This window comes from Petaurus breviceps, unplaced genomic scaffold (assembly GCF_028583685.1).
Source record: "Petaurus breviceps papuanus isolate PSGF00001 unplaced genomic scaffold, PetGlider_PUasm1.0 173, whole genome shotgun sequence".
Lineage (NCBI taxonomy): Eukaryota > Metazoa > Chordata > Mammalia > Diprotodontia > Petauridae > Petaurus > Petaurus breviceps.
Genome location: NW_027185759.1, coordinates 38,076,434 through 38,102,487, shown reverse-complemented (window position 1 = coordinate 38,102,487; position 26,054 = coordinate 38,076,434). Strand labels below are relative to the sequence as shown.

Genomic DNA, 26,054 nt, shown 5'->3' with positions numbered 1-26,054 from the left:
CCCCAGCAATAGACCATGTCCAGTCTGGAGGTGCCCCCAATTCAATTCATCTTCTGCCTAAATTGAAACCTATATAAGCTTCTTCCTTTTGTTCCCTGATAAATTGCAGTGCCAACACAATATTCACAGCATTGACGGTGACTGTAAATAGGCCAGCATAGTGCTCAATCGCAAAATATAACAGACTTTCCATAGAGAAGATAGAAATAAAACATTCAGACACCAGAAAACAATCCCAAAACCAGAAAGCTGAATCCATAATGACAACATAGAAGTTAATACACCACAATATAGCAGAGAGCCACACCCTCCTTTAGCCTTCCCACAAACCAACACAAGCCTAGCCATCACAGCAGGTGGCAAACAACCAACATTTACTCACAAGCCTGTCTCCCTCTGGTGTGGCCTCTCCTCCCTCTGTCTCTAATTGCTCTAACTACCAGCTTCCTGTGGGCTCTGCTCCACCCTTCAGCAAACTCCTCCCACCACAGACTCTATGTGATTACATTCAGCCTATTGAGGGCAGGGAAGATCTTCACATTCCTATTACCATTACAGAAATCCTCATTGCTTCCTAAATTTCTGGTTCCGTTTCTGGTACCGGTTTGCTTGGGCACTACGCATTTTACACACAGTGAATGGTGGCAGGTAGAATGAGGGCTGCAACACAAACACAGTTGGGGGCAAGATGGAGTTCTTAGTTCTGCCCTGGTTTGTATTTTTTGTTGTGCTGTGTTCTTGTGTCCCTTGGTAATTTGCAAGTACCGTTCATTGCAAAGGAACTAAATGAAATACCTCTCCTTGTATTCTCAGTGCTTAAGCTCAGGCACGGTTCTTCAGAGGTGCCCATTAAAGATAAGAGGTGTTACCTGGGCTGGCTACTTAGTCATTTGGTCATTGGCCTATATGGGATGAGTCTGCCAGTACTTGGCTAGCCTTGCACAGCCAGGAGCATGCTCCAAGCCTTCCTTTCCAGTCCATTGGCACAGTTTTCAAGAACTTGAGAGTCACCATCATGTCACAGTGAAGCCTTGTTTTGTGGCATGACTTACAACTGAATTTCTTTCTAGATATCAACTCTGTAATTTAATTCAGCAGCCTAATAAGGTCAGGGTATTGTGTTAGGTACTTAGGACTAGAGAGATAAACAGAGCCTCCCCATTCATAGCTTACATTCCATGGGGCTATTGGCCATGAAAACTGCTAAGTATAAATATAGTAATTTGAACAGATAGGGAGCCCTGCAGATTTGGGGCAGGGGAGAGGCATCGCCCGTTCGAAGGGAATAGAAGACAGAGCTGAGCAGGATTGAATGCAGACCAGAATGAGGACCAGCTATGGAAGGAGGGAGAGGCAGCAAAACACCAAGTTCAGGGACCATCAGCTTGTCCAGTTTGTAACATGAAGTACGGTGCGGTTCAGAAGCTGGCCTTGCGAGGCGTAAGGAAACGGGCCAGGATTGTATTGGCACTACTTGTTGGGGCTGAACTGAGGGAACTGCCCCATTTGCTCAGTCACATCAGATTGCCAACAAGGCCTATGCTTTGTGTTCTGTCCCACAGACCTTACCAGCTACAGATACTTTGCATTTTCTAATGGGAATCAGTGTGGAAAATTAGAAGATTGCTTCCCATTGCCCACATTGCTGGACTCCTTATAGGGTTAAACTTTTAAGTAGTTCTGTGATGCTCACACTGAGGATAAAGCTGAACACCAGAGAAGTGTGTAAATTGAGACAGTCATGTGTATGCATACGCATTAGTCTAGATCACTTTCGGTTGCTGAAAAACTAGGCTGCTTCATCTCAGAAATATTCGACATGGATTTGCTGAGAATCTAATTGGGGAAGTTGTAATGTCATGAAAGCAGAGAGGGGTTTGTTAATAGAGTCATAAATTGCAGGGAAATGAAAAAAAATGAGAATAAAAAAGGTGACCGGATCTAGTAATTAGTAGATAGTTGGTAGTATTTGAGAGGGCAGTTTCAGTTGAACAGTGAATGAGGTTGGAGGGCAGGTGGGGGGGTGGGGGTGGGGAGGGACTTCAGGGTTAGGTGTGAAAGGCAGAGGGGCTGAAGGATGACCAAATGGCAGAGCAGTGGGCTAGTTTTAGACCGCAGAGGAGGAGCCAGTGGATGAAGACATTGAAGATTGGAGAGATGGTTTCCCAGTTCCTTAGGTACCCCAGAGTTGATAGTCAACTTCTGCAGATATAGCCCTTAAAATAGTCTTGCCGAAGTTTCTTGCTCACTTTGGTTATTTATATTTCTGAGACAAGTAAAATAATCTTTTTTTTTAAAAGGCTGAACTTTTGTATTATCATGTCTTGGTATTTTTCTGTCTGTTCCTAAATCCAACATCCTCAGTTCTTTTTGTAATCAAAATACATGTTTTAGAGTTTGTTTGTGGAGCATATCTCTGTTCTTTCTTTTTAAATTTTGTTTTATTCACAACTATCTGTGTTGACATAGCTTGAGTTCCATTCTGTAGCCTTTCCATTTGTCTTTCAGTTAATTGCATAGTGGCTTATTTAGCCAACTTGGCATCTGGCTGTCCTTCCTTCCCACGTGCCATATCAGATTTCTTCTTCCTGTATAAGAATTCTAAAACAGTCCCTGATGAGGTTTTAACCTTTGGGAATAAATCCAGAATTGTGTTTGGGATTCATAGACTTATCTAGAGGTGGGTAAAATTTGAGGTTGAAGTTCATAGGACTAGTAGCCTGTGCAAGGCTGCTAGTGTTTATGATACGAGTGAAATCCCATTATATTTGGGATAGTTAATTTGCAAAAAAATTTTCATTGTAATTTTATTCTATAAGTTACTGTTTCTTGGTTAAGTAGAACTAGAATTCATGGAGGAAGTTCTGCCAGGTTGGTTCTATTCTTCACCTTGTTAACTCTGAGTCACCTCTGACAATTTACTTATTCTTCAGGCCTTATACCTAGCTAGAAAAAGATCTGCACAGAAGCTCTAAGAATCTGAACCTTTTTTTTTTTTTTAAGTGAGTGGTCAGGAATTGAAAATCTTTTTGTTATATGGATATATGTGTTAATGTTAATTTTTTTCCCCTGTGAGTAGAGTTCCTGTTAAATGGAAGGATGGTTCATAGCTCTCCTTGCAGAGGAAAATAAAGGAGCTAGTGATGGTGGTTTCATCCTGCATCAAAGGCAACAAAAAATAACATTTTAATGAAACATTTGTTCATTTCTTATAATACTTGTGACCTTCATCCCCTTTCCCCTTTCAGAAAAAAATAATCAAGACAATAATTGCAGCTTGTGTGCTAACATCTGTTGCAGGATGAAGTGGTAGAGAAATTACATGAAGAATTCAACCTGCGCTCCAGATTAAATCACCTTATTTGATACTTTGTGATTCGAGTGCATGCATAGGATTTTACACTGTTTACTATCCTCTTTCTGGATACCCCTGCCTTTTTTTCCTCTTAGTGTTTGTGATTCTGTTTTCTTTTGATTTTCCTTTTTGTGCCTCTCTGATTCCCCCTTGGGATCTTTTTCTGCCTTATCAATTGGAACCTCATTCAGCTTTCTTCAGGTCACCTCTTTGCGTCTTGTGGGTTTTAATGATTTCTTAAGATGACTTTCACATGCCTATTTCCACACTCGGTCTCTCTCTTGAGCTTCAGTCTGGCTTTGATGATTGATTGCCTTTTGGACATTTCAAAGTCAAATGCACCTTGTTCAAAAGGGCGCTCATTTTATCTCCTCCCTCCGCTTTTCAGTTTGTCCCTCTTTGTAACTTAACTATTTTTATGGAGCACACCACCATCCATCTGTCATCCTCGGATGTATCCTTGGATCCAGTCAGGAAGTCTCTTCCATAGCATCTCTCACATCTAATCTCCACTCACATGGCCACAGCCACAACCTTAATTCAGGCCTCTAGTCTCTGCCACACGACTGCCAGAGTAATTGGAAACAGGGCAGGAAAGAATGTGATGTGATCTACTTATTGGAGGGAATACCTAAACTGATATCACAGATTTGGAGTTAGTGTTTGGGTTCAAATCCTGTTTTTGCTACTTACTACCTACGTGACTTGAGTTAAATAACAAAATTATGCTCTCTGGACCTCTTCTATGTTGGATTTCTATGTAAAATATAAGTGCTTTCTCAGGACTCTCGTAGCTGTAGATTCTATGGGTTTTTAAATAGCCTTTTCTCAGCAGAGAAGGTTGGAGGCCCCCTCTAGACATGAATAATAGGATATTTTAGTTTCAAAATGGTATTCCTAAAGGCAGATAATCAAGCTTCTGCCATAACTGAAGGAATTAAAAATTAATTAGAATAAATGAAGTGGACTTTATACTAATTGATTTCTTTTAATGTAATTGATGAAGTATATAATGAAATCTTATGTGATTAATGATGATAGGTATATGACACAGTTTGATCTTCACTATCTAGTAGAATCTCTAATGGATTCCATTTTCAAGTTGTTTAATGTAAACGTTATAGGCCCTTAATATCATGCTTCCAAACACTTCAGTTACCACCAATTAATTTTTCTATTTTTAATAAAAAAAAATAGAGTGCTATAGTGACATTGTTTTGAAAAGAAAAAGCAAGATTGTTTTCTCAGTAGACTAAATGATTGGAATTAGGTTGAGAAAAATTAATTTGGAATAAACTCCCACGTTTTTCTCCACATTAGCAATAAATGTTTTCTCATTGCTGGGCCATTTTAAAAACTATTAAAATCAATAGGTGATATGTTGCTTAAAGGTTTACAAGATACTTAACATATGCTATTTGATTCTCATAGCAAATGTGAGGTTGGCAAACTAATATTTTACAGTTTAGGAAGCTGACACTCATATTAAATCCACTTAATACCCAGCTCAGGTCTCACAATAGAACTCATGCCCTCTTCCTGCTATATACCAGCTGCCTTCCAAACCTGATTTTAAAATGCCGAAAATCAGGGTGTTCTAGCCTGTCTTGCAAATGATTTTATCCCCAGTAATCATGGTATGTAGAGGAGACAGCAGATTCCTTTACCATTTTAAGGTTACCTTTACCATTTAAAGTTAGGAAAACTTTATTGAACAATGCTTGAATGTGGAAATAGACTTTGGCCTGGGATCTTTCTGTCACAGGTCTGGGCGTGTTTACTATGACCAGTCTTTTCCATATTGTTTCCATGTGAACTCTTCATTTCTCTAGCTCCATGTGTTTGGAGTGTGTGTGGTTGTGCTCGAGCTCTTGGGCTGTCTTTCATCAGTGTGCCAGAGGTGCTACAGGGATCCATCTCTCTTTGTAAGATACTTGTTCGTGTTCTACAGCCATACCAAATCATTTGTTGTCTCTTTAGGGTTTCTGATGCCATTTTTCCAGTAGAACTTTTGTTAAGCATTTGCTAAGGGCCAGGCGCTGTGCCAGGTGCTGGGGAGACAAATAAAAACAAGGCAGTTCTTGCCCTCAAGGAATTTACCTTTGAATGGGCAGAGGAAGGTAGGCATGACAGAGATGTCAGAGGGGAGGGGTCAGGATTTGATGTGGAGGTATGGATTTGGACAAGATAAGGGGGATGCCCAGCCATGAGTGGTCAGGGGGGGATCAAGAGTGAAGTTCAGGTTTCTTAAGAGCAAGCAGCAAGGTGTGGAGCCAGCATGCTGCCCAAGCATCTGGCTGCTGTGATTTCTTTGTGTGTTAGTGGAGTCCAGTAAGGATTATTGGTGAACAAGTTGAGTTGTCCTACCTCATCGTGGCTGGTACTCATCATAGACTTAAGAGAGGTTGCAGTGAGGCTGTCAGAATGGCAAAAAAAAGCTAGATGTCTGTGACAGTGTAGGCCAGACAACCACGTACAATCTGATTTGGTTTGGAGCTAGTTTTTATAGTGAGAAGTATATTACTTGCTATTCTCTTGAGGGACTTTGAGGCCTTTTCAGTCTGTTTCCTGCTTCAGTCTCATTGTATCACTGGGTAGCAGGATTTGTTGAGCTATTTTAGTTCCTTCTTGTTGATTAAAAACAAAGCTTTGGCTGTTTTTGTGTAGGCAGTGGTGTGTCCAGTTAGAGAAGTGTGGAAATGGAAGGAAAACTGACTGAGTGACAATTGCTGATTCTGATGAGCTTGGCTTTCACAGGCACAAATAATCAATTTTACTGGTCCTCTTTGCTGGTTCAACTGCAGGTTGAATCTATGGCCCAGGGTTTCAGATGCTCGGTAATATGACAGTGAAACTTCCTTGACATGAACAGTTTTAGTTCACCTTGAAGAATGATTGCGAAGGCCAACTACATTTGTTGAACTGATGTTAATAGGCTGAATGTCAAGTCTTGATTTCATAGATGTTTATGAAGGAGAAAGCATTTATTAAGTGCTTAGGTATGCAAAGCTCTGCTAAGCTGCATGTTCCATAGAGAAAAGGGGGATGATTTGTCTGCTTTCGAGGAGCTCACATTTCTTCAGAGAAATACAGCATAGACAGGTGTTTGTAACTACAGATCAGATAAGGCCCAATATCTCATTCTCTAGGAGTGGTAGTGATTGCTATATAATCAAATGTAGATTGATTGAGGATTTTTTTTTTTTCCTTTTGGAGGGCAATTGGGGTTAAGTAACTTGCCCAAGGTTACATGGCTAGTTTTTTTGTGTGGGTGTTAAGTGTCTGAGGTCGGAACCAAACTCCGGTCCTCCGACTCTGGGGCCGGAGCTCTTACTCACTGGTGACACCTAGCTGCCCCTTGATTGAGGATTTTTATGAGGTTATAGGACATCTAGGTTATTTTATTTTATTAATATTTTTTCTTCTCTCTCCTCACAGTTGTGTATAAAGCCATAGCCACTAGGAAGAATTTCCACGGGCATAGAACAATTTCCATGTGTTGGGAAAGGCAGCGCCATTTGCAGTATCACTGTGGGTTAAACAATTTATTTTGAATATGGTAGAGAAGACTAAGTGGGGCAGGTATTATTCCAGTAGGGGCAGGTATTAATGAAACTTGTCAGAAACTATATTAAAAACAGAATGAATTTCAACTCTTGTTTCTGGAGATGATTGAAGAGAATTGAGAAAATTTTTATTTTCATTGCTCTTGTGGTAGCTGGTTACTATGTCTATTTAGTGTGTTGGCAAACCTTTGTTAAAGACTTTCTTTGGCTTGACTTGTGAATCTTACTTGTGCTTGAGAGCTACTCTCTTGAATGAATATTTTACTTGGGAGAAATAATCTTACCTGATTGCAGTCTGTTAGAGAATGGACCCTCCATGCCTTCCACTAGCAACACCAGCCACTGATCAGCAAGTAGAACTCCCAGACTACTGGGGCTGCTTCCAGTCCAGACCACTACAGCAAACTGTTTTGAGAAGGGGCAAACCATCCTAAATAATTGTTAAACACGTGACACTTGATAGAGAAGGCAAACCAGTCTAGCTGAAGCAGCAAGTCACCCTAAAGAAGAGATGGAGATGGCCTATGATCGTTCAGTCCAGTAACTACTGTCCCAGCTCCTGCAGCCAGTCATTCAGGGAAGCAACCCTTGTGGGAATCTGCTTCTGTTGGCCCTGAGGCCCCCACCTCCTAAGCAACAGCAGCTACTGAAGGCCTGGAATAGGAGGTTTTTGCCATGAGAGTCCTTGGTACCATCAAATGACTAAATATCTGAATTGGAAATAATTTTTATTGGTGGGAACAGCACAGAAGAAGCTACATTGCCCTGTGCTTTGCTGTTGCACTCCAAGGATTCTAACTCACACTCCTCCATGACTTGGGTGGTCCCTTCTCCCCTCCCCTGGTTTGTGTCCCTGGAGCTTAGCACAGAGTAAATACACACATGTTTTCATTCTTTGTTTCTTTCACCGATTCATTCTAAACACTTCTGCAAAGTGATGAGTATGTGGACAGGTTCTTATTTCAGCAAACATCCAGTTTTCGAGTTTTTGTTAAAGAAAAAAGCGATCATTGTGCATAGGTTGAACACAGTTGAATGGAGAAGTTTTTAAGAGCTTCAGATGTGCCAAGCATTGCATGAAGTACCAGCCTCAAAGATAAGACACCTGCCTGCACACAAAGAGCTCACAAGTGATTGGGGGGAAACAAATCACTTGGAGAAGTAAGACATAAATAGAATATGGTAAGAGATCCAAAGATGTTGTAAGAGTCCTGAGAAGGAGGAGGAGCCATTCTATGTCTTTGAGGAGACTGCTTGTCAGCAGGATGTGGAAGGCATGTACCAGGGCTCCATAATAGGGAGAGTTAACAGAACTGACTTCTTTGTGCTAAGGTAGAAGTTAGCAGTCACTTTGTTTAAAGAAACTTAAAGTTAATTTGATTTAGATCTTAATGACCCTTATTTTCCAAAACTAAAGGTTTTTGTTGTCCCCTTTCCCTATTTCAGATCAGATGTGCACAGGCATTTGTTTGAGCAATTAAAACAAAATTGTGTTTGAGGAAATTAAATCAAAATAAAGATGGAACTCTTTTAGAGCAGCCAGGACTGTTAGAAATTTTTACAGATTATTTCACAAAGTGGTTGTTCGTGTGTCCTTAAAAGCCTTAAAAAAAAAAATTTGGTTGAGAACCTAATGGATGCCTGGCAAAAATGTTTGCAAAATACTTGTAGCACTAAATGAGCACAGGCATTTTCAGAATAAAATAAAACATTATTGTAAAATGCTCTGCCCCCATAGGGATTTGCTCATAATATGGTTCAGATTTCCCCTTTTGTACTTAGTGTACAGGCAGGCTTCCCTTTTCTTACATGAGTAACTGGTTCCTTGAAAGCATGAGTTTAGGTGGAATAATAACACTGGCCATACTGTTCCTATTTTATAGGAACAGTATTATAAATAGGATAGACTTTGGGATGGCCAAACTTGGGCTTTAAAAGCTTATAAACTATGGTGGGGATGGGGTGGGAGAGCATTTCCAGCTTCTTCCTTCTCTTTTCTCTTGCTTCTTCCTTCTCTTTCCTTCTGCTCCTTTCTTCCTCTCTTCTCTGATGGGCAGAACTTGCTCAGTTGATCAGTTAGGGGTCAGAGGGGTTCCTTGAGCATCAACAGAAGTCAGATAACATTCAAAAAAAATCCCAGTGGAATTTTTTCCAACCAGGCTTAGAATACAACACCAGACAGACACTCAGAATTATATTCTGTCACTCATAGTTGTCACAATGAGACAGCATCTACTTTATAAATAAGAACTATAAAAAAATGAACTCTCCCTTTTTCTCCCGCTTTTTCTCCGTGCTTTGTTAAACAGTGTTCTTGCAATAGACACGTCAGAAGCTTGAGGTATGGCCAACGCTGTTGTCTTAAAAGAATGTTACTCGCAGCTGGCCTGTGGGCAGGTCTCTTATAATATGAATCATTTTATCTTCACTAATAAACACTCTGAGAACCATATCGACCTGGGCTTGGAGGTACTGGGGTCTTTCTGGTTCCTCAGCATTTGATTAGCAGCAGTAGTGCTTGAAGAGAAAGCAATGGGATTGGCTCATTATTAGCCTGTGGGGAAAGTGACCCTCTTTTTTTCTTGATTTTTCTCTGCCCATTAACCTGAAGCTGGTTGAGTTGCTCTCTGGCTGCTGTTGGAGGTGGGGGAGCCCCTAATCTGCATGGGCCCTGGACTTCTTAGCACTAGTTGGGTGATACTGGTAGCTGCTGATATTCCTTCCAGCTCTGAAATCTGGGGATTCTTTATTAGCAGCTTCCATTTACATATGTGCTGGGATCCACAGGCATTTTTTAAGCACCTACTATGTGCCAAGCAATATGGTTACGATAAAGGTCAACAAGGCAATCCCTGCTTTCTGGAAGCTCGTCCCAATCTGTGGAGGAGACAATGTGTGTAGCTTTGTGCAAACAAGATGCATGTGGAGACAGATTGGAGATGATCACAGAGGGAAGACACTGCAGCTGTTGTTGGAAGATGGGGCTGGAATCTGAAGGAACCCAGGGAAGCAGGAGGCTCAATCCATAGCTCTTCCCTGGCATTTCTCCTTCTCCTGGTTCTGGGTGGAGTGTGGAATCTTTCCTTAAGAGAATGCCAACTCCTGAGCAAACTGTGGGGTTCCTGAAGTGTCCTTCCTTCCTTTAGTGGCTTCATTTCTACGAAAAGACTGGGCCTCAGGAGTGGAGGAACTTGCCCAAAGTTAGTGGTGAAGGCCTATTGGAGTCCAGGTTTTCTGATACCAGCTCCATTGTACGGCACCAGGCTGACTCTCTTTGAAAAAAACGGTAGTTAATTGATAGCGTAAAGAAGCTTGTTTTTTTGTCACATGTGAATTTAGAGGCACCTACTGTCTGCCTTTTCTGTTACCGGCTTATTGCTAGTCTTCTCTTGTGTTTCCTATTTTCATTCTGATCTTCTCATGACTTGGCCACAGCGGTATCTCTGCCTCCCAGTTTGACTTTGACTTGTTACTCCATCCCATCCATCCCTCACCCGTGATGTGGTAGGGTGATGAGTGAATCTTAGGCCACCCCTGGTCTAAGAGCTGACTCTGTTTCCGAAGTGGTGAGGTGTGTGTTGTGCATACCAGGCCTGCCTCTGTTACTTCCCATCATATATGGCAAGATTCCTAGCCTCGGTTTTTTTCTCCAGGAGAGGATCTAGCTGCTCTGTCTGGAGAGCCTGGTGCTTGGGCTTTCTTTCCCTATTGACTCTGCCTTGTTTATCTTTCCTCCTGGAGCTGGGAGGGGCCTGGTTCTTTAGCTCTGGTAGTTGGAAGGGCAGAAGGCTATCTCTCCCAGAGATCACCTCTTTTGCAGGGACCCATTGTTGTAGCATCCTTGCTCAGCAACAGCAAACTTTGAACTGAATACTTGAAACTAAAACTTGTTAAAAAAAATCCTTAACAGAAATTCCTTTGGTTTGAGGACCACATTCTTCTTATATCGGGTGCATAGATTTAAGTGTTCATATTTTGTGTTTGTTTAATATGTTGCAAATTTGTACTCTAGGCTTTGCCCTAATTTATGTAGGACTGTATAACTGAACTGTCTGTGAGGAGGTTGACGGGGGAAGCCAGAACCCTGCTCTGCTCCTTTCTGGTGTCAGTGCAGTTGTGATTTAATTTGTATGTGCATAATAGAACACTCCCGAATAGGCTTTCTTATTTATCTTAGTGTCCTAGAGCTAAAGCCTTTGAATAGTATGATCTGACTTTTACTAATTCATCAGGCCCAATTTAGACTCATTCTTTATCTCTGGATCTTCATTTGTCCGCAGATAGATTGGGAGCCAGTCTAGCCTAGATTACTTAAAAATTCACAGGTCTAGGCTTCACTATGGAGAAACCCTGCCTGGGCAGGTGAAGTGGATTAACTGTAGAGTAGTACCGCCTAACATTTGGATTATGGTGGCCTGTTCAAGTCTTCCCTTTTCTCTGAGTCCCTGAAAGGCCAGCTCACAAGCAGCTTAGGTATTATCTGTAGAAGCTCCGAACCAGGCGTTTGATTTTCAGATAACCAATGGGAACCCTTTCATGCCTTAGTTTGAACATGTAGTGCATAAGACACGTGTATTTGCAGGGACTTTATGGAAGCCAGCAGTCCTCTAGTCAGTGTTTGTTTTCTTACCTACTCTGGTTACTGTCGGTGTTGGTTCTGCTTGCTATCACCCCACGGCCCTTTTCCCTTCTTTCCTCTTTACTACAGCTTTCCTGCACTTTTCAGCCTTGGCTCCATTTCTACCCAGCTTTCACAGCCACCACCAACCAGTGCGACCCTCCTTTCTGGGACATGCAATGACACTTTTCTTTAGTCTGTGCTCAATTTTGGTCCCTTGGCCTTTCCTCTTGTTTCTGGGTCTAGGTCTATTGAGAATATTGGAGTGCCAGAGAGCCATGCTTAGGCCTTGTGCTGTGGAACATTTGTTTATATGACTTTAAGTCATACAACATACTCTTATTGAATGTTAAGATGATACAGCTGGTATGGAGGCCTGGAAAACTGGCTCAGGTCTCAGAAAGATCTTGAAAATCTAAATAATTGGCATGAATATAGGAATTTGACATTTTTGGTACTAGACCTAAAGTCTTGTATTCTTTTTTTAAAATATACTTCCCAAGTACCAGGTTGATAATATATTGCTAGATAGTAGTTTACCAGGGGAAAAAAGATCTGAGAGGTTTCAGGGTACTGGAAGCAGATAAGTCAGAAGTGTAATATCATAGCCCTGAAAGGGCAATGTGATCTTAGACTATGTTAACAGGGAGGTGATAGTCAAGGGGTAGGGAAACCTGCAGCCTTGAGGCCACATGTGGCCCTCAAGTTCAGCCCTCTGACTGAATCCAGACTTCACAGAACAAATCCCCTTATAATGAAAGGATCTATTCTGTAAAACTTGGACTCAGTCAAAAGGAGGCTACACCAGAGAGAGGACCTTAGAAGTCCACATGTGGCCTTGAGGCTGCAGGTTCCCCACCTCTGTAAATAATCTGTTCAGATCACATGTAATGAAGGACATTGTTAAGCTGGAGGGTAAGAAAGGAAAGGGGAGGAGGAAAGGGAAGGGAACAAAACAAGCATTTATTAAGTGCTAAGTGTGTGCTACAAATGTTACCTTAGAGGTCTCAGAATCGAGCTGTGTGGGGATCCATTGCAGGAACTGAGGCTCTTTAGTCAGGAGAAGAGAAGACTTGAGGGGAACAGCATCAGTCTCTTCAAGTATTTGAGGGGCTGTAATGTTATCCTTGTTCTGTTTGCCCTCACTGATGGAAGAGTAGCAGGATGTAGGGAGTTGAAGATTGTTAGATTCAGGATTGATCTAAGGCAGTGATGTCAGATTCAGATAGAAATGAAGCCCTGCTGGCAGCATGCTGATTGGCTCTTTGTGACCCCATTTGGGGTTTTCTTGGCAAAGATACTAGACTGGGTTGCCATTTCCTTCTCTAGCTCATTTTACAAATGAGGACACTGAGGCAAACAGGGTTAAGTAACTTGTCCAGGGTCACACAGTAAGTATCTCAGGCTTTTTGGAATCCACATCTTCCTGACTCCAGGCCCAGCTCTATCAACTGTGGCACCTTGCAGTCCCAGTGGCACATTGACTTAGAAAACCACAAATTAGCATTATTTATGTTGTGATGTATTTTTATTTGTTTTGTTAAGCAGTTCCCGATTACATTTTAATCTCTTCTGCAGGCTAAGTTTAGCGCCTCTATGAAACAACCTTGTGATAATTAGTTGTCCAAATGTGGAATGGGCTACCTTTGTAAATAGTGGGTTTCCCCCAGATGTCTTATTCCCCAACTCTTTCCTCTGCTGAAGAGGGCATTCTTTTTCAGGATGGGTTGGTTTTAGTCCATCTGAGTCTCTGAGGTTCCCTTTTATCTCTAAGATTGTTTCATTTTTTAAAATATCTGACTACCAGACAAATGGGATGCTGTTTTATCTGCTTGTTCATATATTTCTTAAATTTCCTTTTGTTAAGACAAATTCACCACCTTATTTTCTTTTTCCTTTAGTATCAACTCCAGGTGATTGGAAGTACCAAATAAGTTGAGCTTCCCCACATCAATGTACTGCCAATGGTAAGAAAATATCTTTCTATTGGAATCAGAGTATGATGATTTGTAATTAAAGTTACTTACATATTTAAGTAAATATAGCAAAGCAGAAACTAACTATAGATTTTAAATTTTTGCCAGATTTTTAAAAGTGGAACTTTTAGAACTTCATTGCAATTTGAAGAAGGTAAAAAAACCTGGTATTTAATGGTGATCATATTTATGTTCAGAAAGTTGGATTTATCACTTTAAACTTACAAATGGAACTTTCTGGTCAGATTTTAAAAATTGTGTTGATTTACAGTAGCTCCTGTGTAATTTTATTTCTTTCTATCCAAAATTACTTTAAACTAATTTTTACCTGTTATGTATCCCCAAATAACATTCAAGATCATCTCTTGTCACACACTACACTGATTGCCTTTTGAGTAGTATATGGGGGAGTGAAATAGTGCCATTTTAGTAAAGCTCTTTCCTTTTCCATCCCATCTCTGATTTGTGGATGTGGTGAATGACTTGCAAGGCTCAGCTTTGAGTAATTTAAAAAGGGAAGCCTTTCTTTTGATTTAGATCAGCTCAACAAGCAGGAATGAAGCCTTTTCTGGGTGCATGGGGCACAGTTTCTGCCATGTACAAGATGATCTTTTGTGGGGAATAAAGCTTTATTGAATATTTGATTGAAAGGAAGAGCTGCCCATGTTAACTGTATTTGAAGAAGGTGGCAGAGAAGAGAATAGAATGGACCCAGATTTCCTGTACAGGTTGTTCCACTATCTCCTGAGGTGACCTAATCAGGCAAAACTGCTTGATCCTCAAGACAAAAATGAAATGAGGGGGTACAACTAGACTGCACCCTTTTGTCTTGGTTGGTCTGTTTTATTTATGTCGCAATTCGTTACTGATAAAGTTGAATTAATATTTATTCCTTGTCATCAAACTGTACCATCCTAATAAATCCCAGCCAACACTAATTTTCTCTTATGTTGTGGTTGCCACCAGGCAGCAGAATGGTAAGCTTTACTACATTGAGCAAACTGATCCTATTTATATAAAAAGTATTTTCAACAGTAGGTTGCATTTTGCAGGGCTTTTAAAAACCTGCTTCACACATACACACCATTAATAAATTTCTGCTCTTTACTTTGGCAAAGTGAACAAGGCTTCATGTTTGAATCTGGTATTTGATGGCTTATCTGTCTAGAAGAACCAACCAAGCTCACTTCAGAGAGGACTTTATGCTATTTGTTGTAGATACTTTTGGGGCTTGTCAACATCTTAAATTATACATCATTTTTTCTATGATAAAATACAGTTTACTGGGAAAATGAATGGAAGCTAAATAATTTATGAAAAATACAGTGTATTAGCTGAAATTCTTAAATTCATGTTTTAGTCAAGAAGTAACCTTTCTAGGGGGATTCCATGTTAACACATTTAAACATTCAATCCAAAACTTCTTAAACTGGTGGGCTACTTTTCCAGGAAGCAGAGGGGCATATAATGACAGATGAGAATCCCAAGGAAACTTCAGGGGGTCATGCATTTCACCCAAGAAAGTGAGCTTTTGGGAAAATATAGACTGCCTCCCTTTTTTAAGACAAACCCCAAATCCTTCCCTCTCCCTCTTTTACATGAATCAATCCACCCAGACCCCCACACAGTGGGCAGTTGTATTCTAATGTGTTCTTCTTCCATCCTGGAGTTAAAAGTCAAGATCAGATTTAGGATCTAGGAGGAGGGGTTAGATTGACAGCTGGCACAGTGTGATGTGACTAGGCTGCTGCTGCTAATGCTGCTGGTTTTTAAGTAAAAAGTAATAAAGTTTGTAAACAGCTGTCAGTCCTCTACTAATGACAGAGCCCTCTGGAAAACAACAAACAACAATGCTTGGGTGTTTGTTAGCTAAAGGAAAATGGTTCCAGAAGAAAAGCAGTTTTTATCATCAGGTCAAAGGACAGGAGAGCAGTTATGTCTGAGTTGAAATGTCATTTGCTTATTTCTGTCTTGTTCCTACTTGGTTGAAATGGTGGTCTATCACTGTTTTATGTATTTATTGAAAAGTGAAATGAATTTTTCATTGAATAGAATTAAGCACCACAATCAACTTCATGACTTTTCACTCTGAAAAGTCTTTTCACTTTTTCACTCATTTTACTCTCTTCTGTACTGTAGAGAGATCATTCCTACTCCCCTCCACCGAGCATTTAATAGTATCTTTCTTTTCAGAGATGGTTAGGGGAACGATTAGGGGAACACATGGACATGTGATTTTCTGGTTATAGGGAACTCTATCCATGCAGATCACCCTATGCTCTAGCTTCTTCTCTTGTGACTTTCCCAGACCCCTTATGTATCAAAGGTGGAATTTGATCCCAGGCCTTCAGGACTCTGACGCATTTCTTTGTCATTAAACCCCAGTTGCCCTTCAGGTTCATCCTAAAATCATAAAAGTAAAACCAATATTGTACCAGTACCCAAGGCTGTAGGTCATTGAGTCTCTCAGAGGTCAGAGGAGGTCTAGCAGGAATTAGAATTCAGAATCTCTGACTCCAAATTCATTGTTCTTTTTTTTTTTTGGGGGGGGGGTTGGGAATGGCGGGTTTTCTGTTGTCCCATGGCATAATTTGCGTTCATTCAAAAAGACAGGTGTTTTGGTTATTACTATTACTTTTTTTAAAAGAATAATCTGTTGAAACATTTGTGAGGTGAACAGACCTGTTAGTGATGGTCAAAAGAACAACCCTTTCTTCCATTAGGCATAGAGTTGCAGTTCCTGTGCAGTTTTTTTCATTAGTAAGATTAAAAACTTTATTGGATCATTAAAAATCCGATAACTAGTGTAGGGAACATTTGGGATTCTCAAGAAAGCATCTCTGTGATAAGGCAAAGTGACATTTCACATATGAAAATCAGTGACATTTCCAGTTCTGTTTAGCCTCAGTTTCATTACTTTTTCAGTTTAAAGTTTTTTTCTCTTGACTATTAATTTCTGTTCCAGGTTTTCTATTGTTGGCCTTGGTCCATTGAAATCTAAACCCTTTCTCTATTATATTATCATTTTATGACCTGTAGGGAAGAAAGTTTCTTTTAAGCACTTTAAAAAAGCTAAAATTCCTCTCCTATGTTACAATGTCCTTCCTACTTCTATGTAGTTTTGCTGCATCACTAATAGTAGCCTGTATTCATATAGTACTTTCACTGATTGGCAAAGTGACTTCCTTTCCTAATTCCTCCCCCACCTCCAACCTTTGATGTAGCCAGGATTTATCTACAGGGATACTGAGGCTCCAAGAAATTAATTGACTTGCCCACAATTAGAGACCTAGTAAATAAGTATCTTTTTTGGGCATTGAACCTAGGACTCTGGAATCATCTGTTAAATTGTATCATTATTTTGTTAAATTCATTTTATCTCAATTTTCAGGGACTTGTCAAGTGAGATCCCTGTTGTTTTTATTGTCAGTTATATTAATTACTTTGGACAGTAAGAAAAACTAACTCAATACACGTGGATGAAAGAGAGGTTTTTAAATGTGTGGGAGATGCACCAAAATGACATTTTGGCAAATTGAAAAAGTGGTTTGATATCAAACAAAAGATTAGTGTCATATTTCTCATTAAAAATGTATGGACAAACTGACAGGCTCCATAGGAGAAGCTGAGTGAGTATTCGCCAGAGCTGGAATTTGTTTCTTGGTTTCTCTGATGTCCTAGAGGAGATTGGATAAATACTCAGAAAAACCACTGGAGCTTTTGAGCAGGCTGTCCTATCAGGAAGCCAGTTGTCATCTGTGAAGAGTTAAGGCATGCTCTTTGAGGGTGATTCTGGGTTTCATTTTGGAACCTCTAATGTTTCAGGATTTAGTGGCATTCAGTACCACAGCCTCTGGGGGCTTCCCATTTCAGGTGTGTGCTGAATATTGGGCATGATGGCAGTGAACACTTTTTGCCAGCATTATGCCTGACTTTACAAAGTCCTCTGCTACATTTCAGGGAATCTGATATGTTAATGTTAATATGTGCACTAGGGATACCTGGTTGGAGGACACAGTGTTTTGATGTCTGATATCTTTTTTTTTTTTTAAGTCAACAAACAAGCCACAGTGGGATCTTAAATTTCCTATACTTTACTTAAATTGTGTAACTGTAAGAATATCATCTTTAGGGGCACCTAGGGGGCACAGTGAACAGAGCACCTGCGCTGGAGTCAGGAGGACCTGGGCTCAAATCCGGCCTCAGACGCTTAACACTCACTAGCCGTGTTACTTTGGGCATGTTACTTAACCCCAATTGCTCTACTTTACCCCCTTCAAAAAGCAAAAAAAAAAAAAGAATGTAATCCTTGTGGACTATTATTTGGGAAAGCTTGCTTCTTCCCTTTTTAATACCTCTGACATGGCCTGCGTGTTGGGTATATCAAAGATAGAATTCTCAAACAGGTTTGGCTTAGGTTAACTTCTGTGGGGTCCCTTCCAACTCAATAACTGACCAAAATGAAAACCTGAACCTGGCCTAGTGGATGAGAGTGTGAGGAATTTTGTAGAAGATAGAATTGATGATATTTGGCAACTTTGGATAAGTGTTGGATAAAGTAGTTACAAACCTGCATAATTAGAATGTTTATGGTGCCTTTGACAGAGAAAGGGAAATTCTGAATAGAGGGGGTTGATGTTGGGGTGGGGGGCGAAGATAACATTCATTTTTGGACTTGCTGCTTTTGAGATGCCTATGGGACATCGAGTGCAGCTCCCGAGAGAGGGAAGAGAGACCTAGGGGAGGAGTGACTGAAGGGAGTGGCCCTGTAGACCTGGAAGCATTCAGGTTTACATGAGAAGACCAGAGGATACCATCAGAGTTCAACTGTCTATTCTTCCCAAAGCCAGTGCTCCCTCCTGGTCCTGCCCTCTTAGACCAAATGTAATTCCTGTTATAGGATTCTCTTTTGTGCCCTGAAACCCATTGGTGTCTTTCTTAAACCTTTTCTGCAATAAATATCTTTCTTCGTTAAGCCTTGATCTTGGGGCCTTCAGCCATCCTCCTCATCCTTATTTATCAGTGCATATTCATCATAAGATCTAGAGCTGGAAAAGACCTGAAAATTCATCTTGTTTGAACCCCTTATTTTCTTCTCTGCCTCCCTCTGATGAAATAATGTAGGTTAGACTCGATTTCTAAAATCATTTGGAAAAGGGACAAACACAAGACTATTGGCACTTCAGCTGTACTTATTCGTCTTCGTACACAAAACATACTCTCCTTTAATAGCATAAACCTAATTTTTTTGACTTGAGATGTATTAGAAAAGATGGCAGTGTTACTTGGCCATTACCTACAATTAGAAAATTTTCACAAATGAGTTTAATGAGGGAGAATGGATATCATAAGGTAATAACCTGAATTAAAGCCTAATTTAAAGACAGTTGAGTTTGTTTCCTTATACATATGGCAACTCAAACTAGACTGAGAAAGTGAGGTATAATAGAGATCCTTTTGGGATCTCCTTAGAGAGTGATAATAATTTGTCCTAAACTTGTCAGTTGCATGTAAACTGTGTTTTTATAGCACTCCAAAGAAGCCTGCCTTTGTTCCCAGCAGTCACCCAATGATTGTTATCTTTTTATTTAGAGTATTTACTTGGTAGAGATGAGCCTCAAACTTGATCATATCCAGTTACCATAAATTCTTATTAATAAAGCCTAAATTAAAAGACCTTGTTTAAATAGATGACCTAAGGAAAATGAGTGTGTTTATTTAGTTGTTGTAAAGCCTGACACTGTGTTTTAAGTTAACGAAATTCTATGCTAGCCTCCTATTCCAGTTATGTTGCACCAGTAGAACTTCAGTCTGATACAGAACCCTCCCTGTAGTTTTGTTTAGATGCTTATATAAAATGACAACACTTAAGGGGTACTTATGGGTAAAAAATGGGGAATATAGTCCCTGGGAAGGTACAAGAGAAGTCCTTTCTTCTTCTTTCTTGGGGATGAAATGTTAGAGTAAGAGGCATGTCATTTTTGTCTGTGTGGTAGTTTTTTGTTTGAAGAGATGCAAGTTAACCCATGAATCTAATCATTAAATTGATGAATGAAAATGGCCTATCCAAACTGATGGTTATCTATAGTGTGGTTTTCGTCAGTGGTAGAAATGGGCCTGTTAGGAGAGAGTTGGTATCAAGGCATATGAAGTATGGGGGAATGGGAACCATACTATTCTCTTTCAGATTAGAACATATTACTTACTATTACTTAGTCTGTAAAATGGGAGAGCACCTACTTAGAAGGAGCTATAGGAAATTTGTTACTGTCCACCAGAAAAATAAGATTTTACTGGAACAAGGGAAAAAATTGAGCTTATGTATACATTAATATTAACCATATGAAGGGTATTGTTTGAAAACATAAAGAGTTCTAAAACTTCAAGAAATATACATTATCAAAATGATGTTTAGTGAATGTGCTGTTTTCTTAGATTAGGGTTACAGGACACAGATGGGAACCCATTCTTCCAAAGCTGATATTCTTAAATTATATTCTTCCAAAGCTGATATTCTTTAAATGATATGCTCCTGTGAATGAAACTCCCATGGGACTCTCCACAGATGTCTATTAGAACCTATCCTCTATTTAGAATAAAAAGTAGGTGAAACGGAATTATTTACTACAAAGGACATTGTGTTTTTTGATTAGTGGGAGTCAACCACATGACTTAGGACATCAGTCATTCAGTCCTGTTTCAGGGTATCATCAGTGGTGTGGGAATGACCCTTGGTTATTTGAGGCTATGCCAGTGGAGGACAAACCCCTGGTGTCACAGTCACAACTGGGGTCACAATCTTGGACTTGTTGGTGATGCCAGCTGCAGCCCAACTTGGCTAGGCAAGGTGCATTGTCTCACCTGGTGTTAAGTGATCATTTTTTCAGGAAGGCTGCTATCTAGGTGTGGAGGATTTCCAGAGGGAGTGGATGATGAAAACCCTTTGAAGAACCCAAGAACAAGTGATTATTCTGAACTTGGAAGTTTATCCATTTTCTAATCCATATGTCTTATTTGAAAGATTAGTCAAAGATATGAGCCTGAGAAAAATATTAGCTTTCTCTACTACTGGTTAATTTTAGGACAGTGGTCCTTGCTTTGTATCCTTTTCTAATAGGACTGAAGAGCATTGCAATAAAAATTGTGGATCATCTTCAGGTTTATGACTTGGGGAACCCATCAGTTTCCATAAAGATTAGTAGCTAATTAGATTAGTAATGCAGAGTACTAGACAGCTATAATTGGGAACAAACCCGGGATTACAGCCAATTTTCAAGCTTTTTCTCTATTACATCTATAGGAAGAAGTTGTTGCCAGGAACTGAAACATGTGAAAGCATCCTGGATGCTAAATCTGTAATTGTCCTTTTTTTCCCCTTAGGATGTGTAGAAAGAAATTATCATCTCAATAGAACAGCCTTGGAAGTAAGTTTCAAAAAACTGCCAGCTGTTCCAATTTGTAGTAGCCTGCCCAACTTTAAGATGGGTTTAGAATACAGTTGCTACAATGTTAAGATGGGACATGATATTTATACTAGGGCATACCTAGCAAGGATAGACAAGATTTTGTGCAGTCTGTTTTAAAAGGATCCTGTTAATATTTCTCTTAAGAAGGCTAATTCCTTTAAAACTGATTCTAGCCTGCCTTTTTATATTTTCACTTCATTCCCCTATGAGACAGGGTCCAGTGGGACCATATAGCAGCTGGTTAAATCGAGTGAGTGAAGTGAGTTATGACCGAAGCCTTGGCTGGAGGCTTCTCTGTATCTTCTACATGCACTTTTCACATAGCATGGAAGTGCTTCAAGGATGTGCATATCCCTAGCACTTAGCCGAGTACTTTTCACATAGGTAATAATTAGTGTTTGAGATTGAATTCAGATCTACAATCCTTATCAATTAATAAGTATTTGTTAAAGTACCTACTGTGGACCAGATACTTCAATGTGCTTTGTAAGGTATCTGTGATGGAGACAGAGCAGTGCCACTTAGAAACTTGCAAGTGTCTGTTCAGTTTGTTTGTGGCTCTCGTGGGCAAATGACTGTCTGTCTAAGGCAAGTCGATAAAATGATCAATTGGTGAGTTTTGTTTCTGTGTCAGTAGAGGGAATATCCACACCAGGAATTTCCCATATGGGCACAGTCAAGTGTTTGCCTCTATCTCCCTCCCCCCCCCAAATATATATTAAATCTGTTACTTCAAGGCCATTGTGAATTAGTAAAATGATAGCCTCAGTAAAACAAACAAATTAAGGAAAGAAAAAACATTAAGTATTTACTATGTGACAGGCATTGTGTTAAGTTCTAGGTGTGCAAATTAAATAAGTGACACCGTCTCTGTCCTCCCAGTCCCCTAATCTCAGTGATACCCTCTATTCCTGCTGTGACAGTCCCCCATGGCTCTGTCCTAGGTCCATATCTCTTTCTGGGACTCTGATCTCACCACCTCGCTTGGGTTTAATGGTTTTTCTTTATGCAGATGATTCCCGGAGCTATCATCTAGTCACTCTTGTGTGCAGTAGCTCAGAATGACATCATATCTTGAATTTAACGTCTCCTGGTGTCTCACGCACAGCATGTCCAAAACACAACTCATCCTCTTTTCTGGTTTTCTAAACTTTCCTGTTAGTTCCTGTCCAAGGCGCAAGGTGTCATCCTGCTCTCCTTAGTGGAGTCTCTCCTCACTCATTGCTAGTCAGTTCCCAAATCCACCTCCCTTCTCTCTACCCACAGCCGCCTTGATAATTCAGGCCATCTCCACTTCTTGCCTGGACTCTTACAGTAGCCTCTTAAATGGACTCCCTTGCTGTCAGTCTCACCCCACTCCACTCTGTTCTCCACCCAGCTGCCAAAGTGATTTTCCTAAAGTGTAAGTCCGACTGTTACAACTTCATGCCTTCCTGTTACCTCTAGGATCTTTTTGCCATTTAAATCTCTTATCCTGGTTACATCTTTTGGCACTGAAAACCTTTTACTTGGCTCCGGGGCTCTGCTTATCTTCGCCCACATCACTTTTCTCCACATACTAGACAGGCAAATGTCTTGATGCACTAGGCTGTTGCTCACCTCCACCTCTACACCTTTGCTCTGACTGTTCTTCATGCCTGGCATGCTCTCCCTTTTCACCCCTGACTTTTAGAATGCCTGGATTCTTTCAGAGCTCAGCTCAAATTCTGCCTTCTAAGACCTTTCCTTGTCTCCCCACCTGCTAGTGTCTTTACCACCAAGGTTCTGCCTCCTTTCTCCCTTCTCTTTACTCAGTAGAGCCTTATGGATACATGTTCATAATATACATGGATTCCCCCCATTAGAATGTGAGGTCCTTGAGGGCCTCTTTCTGCATTTTATTTGCATTCTTAGTGCATAGCACAAGACCTGACATATAGAAAAAGAGCAATTGATGATGTTTTCATAGGCATAGAAGATACACAGAGAGGGAGCAATTGGCCAGGGAAGGAAGTTTAGACCTGGAGAGGCCCAGGCAGAGGGGGGCTGTAGGGTCTGCCTGGAATAGATGACAAACCTTTTTCAGAAATCAATGTAATGCTGATTGGATGACTAGTCCTACAGCAAGAGATGGAAGTACTTTGTATCATAAGCCTCAGTTTTCTTATCTCCAAGAACTGAGGGAGGTGGAAGTGGCTGGCTTCTGAGGTCCCTTCCAGTTCTCAGACTGATTCCATCACACACTCTCCTTGTATGGATTGTCAGTGTGATTGAAAAGGTCAGTTACTTAAAATTAGGAAAACAACTTGGCATCAAACATTTATGTGAAATTTGTAGGAAATGTAGTAAAGTTTGATTCCACTAATGAAGAGTATCACATGCTATTATTTCTGTTTTTATTTAGATGAATTTCCTTTTGGGTCTGAGAGGCCACAAGCAATATACCTCTTTAGGAAATTTTCATTTTTCTTCTCCCCTCTTATATATGTTTTTTAAAATATGAAATTTGGTGAACTATCTTTTTAAGGAAGTAGACCACAAAACCTGACTGAATTTTGTAACTTATTTTTAGAGCTGGAAGGCACTTTTGAGGCCATCTAGTTCAAGATGAAGAAATCGAAGCCCAGAGGGTTTAGGTGCTTTGCAGCAGGTCATGGGACATCGGTAGTAAGGAAGCCACAGAGCTAGCATCTCCCACTGGGGCCACCATGTTCTGTTTGCTATACCACACTCAGGGCCTCCCTATTTCCTTATGCCACGTGGAAATCTGGTGTAGAAAACTGAGCTTCTCGAGGGTAGGACTTAGGCCTGTACTTTGCTATTATCATTTGTGTATTTGTTATATTTAAGGTTGTCCAGTTGACAACATCTTAGAGAAGACACAGCCTCTGAGCTTCACATGAAGCAAGCAGTGGGCTTGGGGCAGCAGATGGTGGGCAGTGACCTCTTCTGGGGACGGGGGCTAGAGCTCCCTGGCCAGGACCAGCTTGTGGACCCTGGGAGAGTTGCCTGCCAACAGTGGTGTCACCCTCAAGTAGAAAAGGGGGAGGAGCACAGAACAATCCCGAGCTCTACATGTTGATGCAGCTTTAAAATGTAATGTTATCTACGTTCTATTGTATTTTTGTTAAATGTTTCCTAATTACATTTTAATCTGGTTTGGACTAAATATTGAGAGCACCCTCCGTTCTCTCCCCCTCCCCATTCTTGCTATCCTTAGCTTATAGGGCAGTTCCTGGTACAGACCACTGACCCACTGAAAGGAAGGTTAAAGTGACTGGGAGGGACTTGAACCCAAGTTTTGCTAGCTTTGAGGCTCATTCTGTCCAATGCTCTGTATTGATCTAAATTTGACTAGGATATCTGTGCAAATAGCTCATCTGAAAGAAGGCTGGGCCTTAAGCCTTTGAAGTTGGCTGCAACTCCTGTTTTCTGTCGTTTTCTAAAATGAAGATAAGAAAATTAGGCGAAAAGTACCCACACTGTGGTCATTAAAGTAGCACTGTGTGTGTATATCATGTTTTCTTTTCTCTTCACCACCCCCCTTCACCAAAGCTCCCCTGCCTTTCTTTGGGATAGGTAGCAGTGATCTGGGAAAGGGATAGTGGCCCACCTTCTCCAAGCATCCATTTCACCTTCCTTTTCTCCAGACCTGTGAGTTTATCAGAGAATTCAAGGTGTGGAAACTACATCTGGGTAAGTGAAAGTCATTTTAGGTGGGAAGTACTGAGATGTCATGTCTTACCCATGCTGACAGATTTTTAATTTTTTAATCATTTTTTTTTCAAATGCTTTATTAACTTCTGATTTACATCATTTCTGCCAGATTTTGAGTTACAAATTTTCTCCCCGTTTTTCCCTACCCACCGTGCCAACATAGCAGTCCCACAGGATATCCCCTCCTCCAATCTGCTCTCTCCCATATCTTCTCCCATACCCCCTTTGACTTTTCCAGTAGGGCATGGTGGATCTCTATGCCCCAGTGCCTGTATATCTTATTTCCCAATTACATGCAAAATAGTATTAATAATAGTGTGTGTCTGTGTGTGTATAAATATATATGTAACTTTTTTTTAAACATTTGATTTTAAAACTTTGAATTCCAGATTCATTCACTTCCTCCCTTGTCATCCTTACTGGGAATATAAGCAGTTAAGCATAGGTTGTACATGTGTAGCTAATGCAAAACATTAACATAGTCGATATGTTGTAAAAGACTGACTATATTTCCCTCCCTCCTATCCCGTCTCCCACTTGTTCTGTGCTCTACTTTGATCCTGTCCCTTTTCAAAATAGTGCTTCCAGCTTCCCTCCCCCTTCCCAGCCTGCCCTCCCTTCCATCATCCCCCCTCTCATCCCCTTCCCCCCTACTCTCTTGTGGGGTGAGATACCCTATTTAGTGTGTATTTCATTCCCTCCATGAACCAAATTCAATGAGAATAAAGTTGACCCATTCCCTTTTGCCTTCCTATTCTTCCCCTCCATTGTCACCATTTTCCCTTGCCTCTTCTATATGAGATAGTTCACCCCATTCTGTCTCTCCCCATCTCCTCTCATTATATTCCTCTCTCACCTCTTAATTTCACCTTTTAAGTAACATCCCTTCCTATTAAATTGGTCCTGTGCCTTCTATCTATGTAACATATATACACACATTCACATATGTATTCATATGTCAGTATACCCTTCGATTTATTTCCTTCATATAGTTATATTCCCTTCAACAATTTTCATACTGAGAAAAGTGTCATCAGTTACAATTATTGTTTATCCACGTAGGAATGCTAATAGTTCAACTTCGATAAGTTCCTTATGATTTCTTTTCCCTGTTTACCTTCTCATGCTTCTTGTATCTGAATGTCACATTTTCTATTCAACTCTGGTTTTTTCATCAAGAATGCTTGAAAGTCCTCTATTCCACTGAATGACCATATTTTCCCCTGAAACATGATACTCAGTTTTGCTGGGTAAGTGATTCTTGGTTTTAATCCCAGCTCCTTTGCTCTCTGGGATATCAAGCCCTTTGATCCCTCAGTGTAGAAGCTGCCAGATCCTGAGTTATCCTGATTGTGTTTCCACCATATTCAAATTGTT

At 40.4% G+C, this 26,054-nt stretch overlaps 1 protein-coding gene across 4 annotated transcripts in view; it reads left to right on the top strand.

Annotated features, from left to right (window-relative positions):
• The window catches only part of TBL1XR1 (TBL1X/Y related 1), a 157,681-nt gene that overhangs the window by 49,595 nt on the left and 82,032 nt on the right, over positions 1–26,054 (top strand). For all 4 annotated transcript variants that reach the window (XM_069083612.1, XM_069083613.1, XM_069083615.1 and 1 more), the window contains exon 2: positions 13,441–13,506. The gene's annotated coding sequence lies outside the window, so the exon portion shown is untranslated. The remainder of the gene's footprint in view (positions 1–13,440; positions 13,507–26,054) is intronic.